The 8907-nt window shown below is 72.5% G+C and overlaps 1 long non-coding RNA gene across 1 annotated transcript; it reads right to left on the reverse strand.

The window, feature by feature from the left end:
• Positions 1–6236: 6236 nt before the first annotated feature.
• On the reverse strand, positions 6237–7159 carry LOC135576736 (uncharacterized). The gene is made up of 3 exons (XR_010468505.1): positions 6694–7159; positions 6521–6595; positions 6237–6396 (listed from the first exon to the last, which is right to left on the reverse strand). It is a non-coding gene; the product is annotated as an uncharacterized LOC135576736 (long non-coding RNA).
• Between the last annotated feature and the right edge of the window lie 1748 nt (positions 7160–8907).

The raw sequence follows: 8907 nt of genomic DNA on the forward strand, positions 1-8907 counted from the left end.
CGGACGCCCCCCCCGGGCCCACTCACCCTCGTGTCCCCTCGTTGTCCCCCTCGTGTCCCCCGCGGGCGCTTTAAGGGCCCCGAAGGGGAAGTAGGGGTCGCGCGCCCGGTGCCGCCGTCACCTGATGGTGACACGGGGACACGGGGGGGGCCGAGGGGGATCGACCCGGAAAGCCCCGAAATGCCTCAAATCCGCGGCCACGTCACGGCTCACGTGGGACCCGAGTGTCCCCCCCCTACCCCGGGACCCAGGCGTCCGAGTGCCCCCCCCTCCCCCCCCGCCACGTTTTCCAGTGCGGCCACGTGCGGGGGGAGGGGGTGGCCGGGACGCCTGGGTCCCCTTGGGGGGACGGGGTTCCCGAGGAGGGGGACACCGCGAGGGCCCCCGCGTCTCACCGTGGGGGGGGTCGGGGGTCCCCGGCTCCGCTCTGGGGGGACCCGGACGCCTGGGTCCCTCCAGGTGGGGTTGGCGGGGAAGCAACGCCCTTGGGCCTCTTAAATGGGCGGGGGAGGGGCCCGGACACCTGGGTCCCCCCCAGGATTGGGGAGAAATCGGCCCCGTTTGAGGGCTTCCCCGCCCCCCCGCGACCACCCGGTGACCCCTCCCCCCCGCCGCCTCTCCCCCCCTCCTCGCACGAGCCGGGCCGGGGCGGGTTCGACACTTTTATTTCCTGGTTTTTGCCTTTTTTTCCCCATTTTCGCGGGTTTTTCCTCCGCAATCCTCGGTCGGGGGGGAGGGGCCGACCCACCCCCCGGGAAATGACGTCACTACCACGTGTGGGGGGGAGGGGCGACCTGGGGGGGGGGTCCCCAAATGTGCAACGCGGGGGGTGGGGGGGGGCGAAGGGCGGGGGGTCGCTCTGGGGGCCCCTCCCCCCCCAATGGGGGTCCCGGGGGGGCCTCGTGCTGGTGGGGGGGGCCCCAAATGTTGGGCGCCCCGTTTGCTGGTGGGGGCCCCGGGGGGGGGGCCCAAAATGGGAGGAGGGCAAAAATGGGGGAGGGGCCAAAAACGGGGGAGGGGGGAACTGCTGGTGGGGGGGTCCCAAAAGCCCGGGGGGAGGGGTCACAGAGAGGGGGGGGGTCACCCCAGAGCAGGGACCCTCCAAATCCGGGGTTGTCCCCGGGGGGGCAGGGGGGTCTAAGGCAAATTTGGTCCGTCTGACCCCAACAGCGGGGGGCGGGGGGGGCGGGGGGGGGCTGGGCCCCCAAAGGTGCAGAAACCCCAAAACGAGCAAAATGGCCCCAAATCCCCCCCCCCCGGTGACCCAGAAATGGTAAAAAACCACAAACGGCCGATGGAGGAACCCGGGGGGGGGCGGAACGCGGGAAATCGGGGGCTCCCCAAAAAAAGCACTTGGAGGGGGAGACCCCAAAGGGGGCGGGACCCCAAGGGGGGGGTTGACCCCGAAATGGGGGGTTTGACCCCAAAGGGGGGATTGATCCGGGGGGGGACACAAGGGGTGTGACCCCAGAATGGGGGTTTGACCCCAAAGGGGGGACGGGCCCCATGTGGGGGGGGGTCTGACCCAAACCGGGGGGGTTTGACCCCAAACCCGGGGGAGGGGGTTTGACCCCAGCAGGGGGGGGTTTGACCCCGAGTGGGGTTGGACCCCAAAATGTGGGAGTTTTACCCCAAAAGGGGGGGGGTGGGGGGTGGTGGGGCCTCGCCCGGGGGTAATTGCACTTAATTAAAAAAAATGAGCGGGGGGGGTGGGGGGCCCGAAGCGGGGGGGGACGGGCGGGGGGGTCCCCAGGTCCCCCCGCCCCCCCCGCTCGCTGTCCTGCAGCAACGGGACCCCCCGGGGGGGGGTGGGGGGGTCACGGGGGGTCACGCGTGTGCAGGGGGTGCTGGTGACAACACGCGTGTGCGGGGTCACGTGTGTGGGGCGGGGTCACACGCGTGTGCGGGGGTCACGTGTGCGGGGCGGGGGTCACACGCGCATGGGGGGGGCATGGGAGCGCGGGGTTCACACGCGTGTTCCCCCGGACGCCTGGGTCCCCCCCGAGCGGGGGGTGCGGGGGGTGGGGGGGGGCACATCAGAGAGGCCGGAGCCTCATCCACGTCACGGGGGGAGGGGGGGGTCGGGGCCCCCCGGCGTTGGACGGTGGGGGGAGGGGGCGCCGGGGGGGGGCTGCGGGTTTGGGGTGGGCTGGGCTGTTTTTTTTGTCTTTTTTTCTCCTTTTTCCGGCGGTTTCTCCTCGTTCGGGGGCGTCAGAGGAACCAGGACTGGGGGGAGAAGGGGGGGGTCAGCGCGGTGGCGACACTGCCCCCCCCAGACCCCCAACCCCCCCCGCACCTCAGGGGCCCAGGGCTGGGAGTGTCGCAGGGGACCCAGGAGTTCGGGGGGGACCCAGGCATCCGGGCGGCGCCGCGGGCCTCAATGCTCAGCACATGGCAGCCCCGGCGGGGGAACCCAGGCGTCCGGGAGCCCCGCCCCCCCCCCCCCCCCGCGTGCCGAGCCGGGGCGCGGCGCTGCCACGCCATTGGCTGCCCGGCCACCGCACCACCGCAGCCCGGCCAATGGGGATGCGCCCGCTGCCGCAGCGCCCGCAGCCTGCCAAGGCGCGCCCGTTGCCAGCCAATCAGGTGCAGCCTGGCTGGCCCGCCGAGGCCCCCCATTGGCCGCCAGCCCTGCACCCCCCCCACCCCCAGCCCATTGGCTCCACGCCTGCGCCGCTGCCGCTCCCGTGCCAGCCAATCCGAGGCCAGCGGACACAGGGCAGGCAGCCAATCGGGCGTCGTGCCACGGTGCTGCGGGCCAATGGGGCGCCCCGCTGGGGGGGCACGACCCCCGGCCCAGAGCGGTGCCAGGGGGTGGTGGTGGTGGGGCGCGGTTGCCATGGGGACACTGGGACGGGGGCCCCCGCCCCCCATTGTCCCTGCCGCTTGTGGTGACGTCATGTCTCGTTGCTCCAGCAACCAGATGGGGGAGGGGGAGGGGGTCCAGTCCCCCTAGTTGGGCATCGGGGGTGGGGCCTGGGGCTGCTCTTTAACCGCCTAATTAGCCCGGGATGGGAGGGAGGGGCAGGTGAGGACCCAGGCGTGCCCTGGCAGGGGACCCGGGCATCCGGGCGGGACCCAGGAGTGCAGGAGGGGGACCCAGGAGTTTGGGGGGGGACCCAGGCGTCCGGCCGTACCTGCTGCGGGGGGAGAGGGTCAGAAAGTCGCCGTCGTCGCGGGGTCCCGAGGCCGACAAGGCGGGGGGGGGGGGGAGGGGCGGGGTCCTGGCGCTGCGAGTGCTGGGGGAGGGAGGGGGGGTCAGTGGGGTCACGCGGGTGACACACGGACACGCGGGTGACACGTGTGCAGCACCGGGACCCCCCCTGCCCCCCCAGCTTGGGCGCCCTGGGTCCCCCCTGGCCCCGCAGGGGACCCAGGCGTCCTGTGCCCCCCCCGAACCACCCCCCCCCCCCTCCCCCCCGAAAATGGGGTAAAAAAAATGGAAAAAAGGAAAAATAACCAGGGAATGTGGTGGATGAGGCGCCGGGACGTGCCGGGACGGACGTGCCGGGGGCAGGGGACGGCGATGGCGATGGGGGGATGACGCACGGGCAGCCGGGCCGGGCCCTGTCACTTCGGTCACACCCTCGTGTCACCCCCTCGTGTCACCCCTCGTGTCACCCCCTCGTGTCACCCCCTGCCCCCCCGGGCACCGCGGTGCCACCCGTGGCACCAGTTTCCTCCTGCGCTGCTGCCCAGTCACTCCGGGGCACTGGGGCAGCTGCACCCGCTGCTGCAGCCCCTGAACCCCGTTACTGCACCTCCCTGAACCCCCGAACCCCTGTACCCCACAACTGCACGCCTTGAACCCCCTGAACCCCGTTACTGCACCCCCCTGAGCCCCCGAACCCCACTGCTGCACCCCCTGAACCCCCAGCCTGCACCCACTCAGCCCCCTGCACCCTATAAACCCCATGCACCCCCACACTGCACCCTGCTGCACCCATAAACCCCCTGCACCCCAATGCTGCACCCCAAGCCCCCTGAACCCCACTGGTGCACTCAGTGCACCCCTAAAACCCCACTGCAACCCTTTACTGCAGCCCTGAACACTCCCAGCACCGAGCACCCCCACAAACTGCCTGCACCCCATCACTGCACCCCTGCACCCCATTACTGCACCCCATCACTGCGCCCCCTGAACCCCAGCACCCCATCACTGCACCCCATCACTGCACCCCCTGCACCCCATCACTGTGCCCCTGCACCCCATCACTGCGCCCCCTGAACCCCAGCACCCCACCACTGCACCCCATCACTGCACCCCTGCACCCCATCACTGTGCCCCCTGCACCCCATCACTGCACCCCATCACTGCACCCCATCACTGTGCCCCTGCACCCCATTACTGCACCCCACCACTGCACCCCATCACTGCACCCCATCACTGTGCCCCTGCACCCCATCACTGCACCCCATCACTGCACCCCATCACTGTGCCCCTGCACCCCATCACTGCGCCCCCTGAACCCCAGCACCCCCACCACTGCACCCCATCACTGCACCCCATCACTGAACCCCCCGCACCCCATTACCACGCCCCTTGAAGCCCTGCACCCCGTTTCTGCTACCCCCTGGCCCAGGTCCCGGCTGCGGGTGCAGGGGTGCAGTGGGAGCGCTGGGAGCACTGGGCGGCACTTACGGGGCGCGGCCGGGGGTCCCCGGGGGCCGCCGGGGGCTTTGGGGTCCGGCGGGGGGAGGGGGCAGCGGCCGGGCCAGGGGGGGGGGGTCCCCCGCAGCCCCCCCAGCGCGGCCCTGCCCCCCCGCTCGGCTGCAAGAGAACACGTGACCGGGGGCAGCGGGGACCCGCCTGGGGGCGCTGGCGCGGGGGCGTGGTCCTGGGGCTCATTTGCATACAGGCTCCGCCCCCCCCCCCCCCCGGTTCGCACGTGCATCGTTCACACCCCGTGGACCTGCCCTGCCAGGCCCCGCCCCTCCGGCCCTCATTTACATATAGGCCCCGCCCCCATGGACCCGTTCCGCACAAGCTCCGCCTCCTGCACCTCATTTACATACAGGCCCCGCCCCCAGGGCGCGCGTGGCCGCGGAGACCGGGCACCAAACTGGGGCCAGTGACCGAGTGAGACCCAAACTGGGGCCAGTGCCCCGGGTGTGGGGGTCAGGCCCCTGGGGGGGGGTTGGGCAGCGTCCCCCGGGTCCCCACGTCGGCACGTCCCGTGTCACCCCGCGCCCCCCTGCACCCCACATCCCTGCGGTGTCCCCGTCCCCGTGTCGCGGCCCCGGGGTCCCACCTGCGTGCCCTGCGCGGCGCCGTCGGCGCAGACGAACTGCACAAAGTCCTTGAGCGAGTCCTGGCCGTGGTGGTAGCGGATGGTGGGGTGGGCGAAGTAGGGGCTGGACTGGGGCAGGAGGGGACCCGGACGGGAAGTGCAGCGCCGAGGCCGAGGCCCGCGGGCTGCCTGCAGCGAGCCTGAGTGCCGGGGCCGGGACCCAGGCGTCCGGGGGGACCCAGGCATGCGGGGGACCCAGGCGTGCGGGGGGGGGGGACACGGGGGAACACAGGAGGGTGGGGGGGACCCAAGAGTCTGGGGGGGGGACCCGGGTGACCAGAGGGGGAGAGGACCCAGGAGTTCGGGAGGGGACCCAGGAGTTCAGGAGGTGCCTCGGGTTGCCCAGGGGGTTCTCGGGGTGCCAAGGGGGAGTCTGGGGGCCACAGGGGGGTCCCGGGGTGCCTGGGGGGGCTCGGGGTGCCCGGGGGGTCCCCGGGGGTCTCACCGGGGCGCACTCCGGCCAGCACGGGCAGCGGGGTGGTGTCCGAAGGCCACGCGGGGGGGCGGCCCCGTGACCCCCCCAGGGCGCTGCAGAAATCCAGCTTCCCCGACTTCTTCAGCGTGGGGCCTGGGGGGGCCGGGGGGGTCAGGGGGCAGCTGCACCCCAGCCCCCCCCGGGAGCCCAGAGCCCCCCGCACCTCCCCCCAGCCCCCCAGGGAGCCCCTGGACACCCCAGCCCCCCCGAGTCCCCCCGCCCCCCGGGCACGTCCTCCCATCACCCCCGACCCCGCCCCCGTCACCACCCCGCCGTGCGCCCTGCCCCCCGTGTCACCCACGCGGTGTCCCCCGTCGCCCCCCCCAGCCCTGGCTGCTCCGGGGGCCGGGGACCGTCCCGGCGCGGGGTAGAAAACGTCGTCCCCGGGTCCCTCCATGTCGCCCTCGTCCAGGGCCTTGGGGCGCTTGGGGCCGCTGTGGGGACAGGGGGGTCACTGGGGGGCGAGTCCCCCAGGGACCCGGGGCCGGGGCTTCGGGGGTCCGTACCCCGGTCGGGGGGGGGTCCCAGCGGCCGCCCGTCCCAGCGCCACGGGGCTGATGTTGTAGAAGCCGCCCGGGGTCTCCAGATCGGCCAGCGAGAAGTTTGGGCCCGAGGCCGTGGCCACCGGGGCTGGGGACACGGGGACAAAACGGGGGACGTGGGGGACCCGCGCGGGGACCCCCCGGGCCCCCCCGTCCTCAGCATCCCCCACGTCCCTATCATGTCCCCCCCATGTCCCCCTGACCCCACTTACTCTGGGACACCCTCACCAGCTCCGTCACGTTCCAGACGCCCGATGTCACGAAACAGTCCTGGAAGGTCAGATGCCCTGGGGACGGGGGACACGGGGCCATGGGGGACACCGGGGGAACACGGGGGACACCGGGGGAACCCCGGGATGGGGGCCGGGGGGACCCCGGGACTCACCGTTGGGCAGTGGTTTGATGTCGGCGTCGCCCTGGGGGTTTGAGCTGTCGGATTGTCCAGAGTCTGTGGGGGACACGGGGTCAGGTCCGGACGCCTGGGTCCCCCCCGGACGCCTGGGTCCAGCCCGGACGCTGAGGTCCCCGTCGCACCCCGGGGAGGAGGGGCGGCCCCGGACGCCTGGGTCCCCACGCTGAAGGGCCCCTTGTTCCCACGGGGTCGTTCAGGGTGAATGTCCTTGGGGACCTCGGTGGCACCCGTGGCCCAGGGGGGGACCCCGCTGTCTGGGTGCCCCATGCGGGACCCAGGCGTCCGGGCACACTCCACCCCCGCCGCCCAGGGGGACCCAGGCGTCCGGGCGGGGGGGGCCGCGGGGCCGGGCCAGGGGCCAGGAATGCGCTGGGCCCCCGCCAGCCGCTGCGCCAACAAAGCCGCCATTGTCTGCGCCGCCGGGGGGGGCCCGGACGCCTGGGTTCCCCCCAGCCCCCCCCACCCCATGGTGTGCCCCCCCTGAGCGTCTCCCCCATCCACCCCGGACACCTGGGTCCCCCCAACTCCCGCATGTCTGGGGGTCCCGTCATCTCCCGGGTTCCCCTCCCACCCCGTCCCAGGACCCAGGCGTGCGAGGGGGGGAGGGGCGGGGGGTCAGGGGTCGGCAGGCGCGTGCAGGGTCGCGGCCTCTGCCAGGGCGGTGGGGGGGGTGTCGCGTGGCGGGCGCGTGCTGCCGCTCCCCCCGCCCGCCTGGTCGCCTGGGTCCTCCCGGGGCTCCTGGAGGGGGGAGGACACCTCGGGGGGGCCCCGGGACCCCCGTCCTGCAGCCCCGCCCCCCCCGTGCCTCAGTTTCCCCCCGAGCTGTACACAGCGGGTCCCGGTGTCCCCCGTGTCCCCCCATTTCCCCCGTGTCCCCCCCGCGTCCCTGGCGGGGGGTTCAGGTGCTGTTGGGCAGCTGCACCCCGCCTCGCGGGGCCCCACCCCCGCACCTGCGGCACCCGGACCCAGGCGTTCGGGAGGGACCCAGGCATCCGGGCGGTGCCAGCAGCGACCGCGTGTCCCCCCCGCCCCTATGGATCCCGTGACCCACACGATGGCCCCTACAGACCCACCCGGAGCCCCAGCGGCTCCGGCAGAGCCGGATGGATCCTATAGGGCCCTGCAGAGCCCCACGGAGCCCTGTAGAGCCCTATAGAGCCCTACAGACTGACAGAACCCTATAGGGCCCCATAGAGCCACACAGAGCCCTATACAGCTCTACACAGCCCTATAGAGCCCTACAGACCAACAGAACCCTATAAAGCCCCATAGAGCCACACAGAACCCCACAGAGCCCTATAGATTCACAGAAAACCCTGCACAGCCCTACGGACCGACACAACCCTATAGAGCCCTATACAGCCCTATAGAGCAACCCAGCGCCATAGAGACCTATAGAGCCACGCAGAACCCTACACAGCCCCATGGAGCCCTATAGACCAGCACAGCCCTATGGAGCCCTATGGCTTCACCAGCACGGGGGGACACCAGGGGACACCGGGGGGACGCTGGTGACACCGGGGGACACCGGGGCCCGTCCGTCCCCGTCCCGCTGCCGCAGCGCCTTCCCGGTGCCAACAGGCGCCATCTTAGCGGGGGAGGGGGGGTTGGCACCGCGCCCCCAAAACCGCAGCCAAGGGCGGGGGGAGGGGCGGGGGCTCGTGCCAAACGCGGGGGGGCGGGGCCCCCATGGACGTGGGGCCGGGGGGCAGGAAAATCCCCCAAACCGCCCCCCCGCCCCAGTGCGTGAGGGACCCAGGCATCCGGGCACCCCGGCGAGGACCCAGGTGTCCGGGAGCCAACGCCGAGCGCCGGGAAAGCCAAACAAACCCCCCCGTTCTGGCCCCAAAATGACACGTTCCCCCCGCACGCGCGTGTGGGGCGCAAGGGGCGGGTGTGCGTCGCACACGCGTGTCCTGACAAGAGCGCCCGGCGGGAGCCCGCGGCGCAAACGGTGCGCGGCGCGATGCACAACGCGCGGCACGATGCACGGCACAATGCACAGTGCAAGGTGCACAATGCACGGGGCACAATGCACGGGGCACAATGCACGGGGCACAATGCACGGGGCACAATGCGTGGGGCACGGGGCACAATGCACGGGGCACAATGCACAATGCAAGGTGCACAATGTGCAGGGCACAATGCGCGGCACAATGCACGGTGCGCAGGGCACAATGCATGGGG

The sequence above is a fragment of the Columba livia genome, chromosome 30 (assembly GCF_036013475.1).
Source record: "Columba livia isolate bColLiv1 breed racing homer chromosome 30, bColLiv1.pat.W.v2, whole genome shotgun sequence".
In the NCBI taxonomy this organism is placed as follows: Eukaryota; Metazoa; Chordata; class Aves; order Columbiformes; family Columbidae; genus Columba; species Columba livia.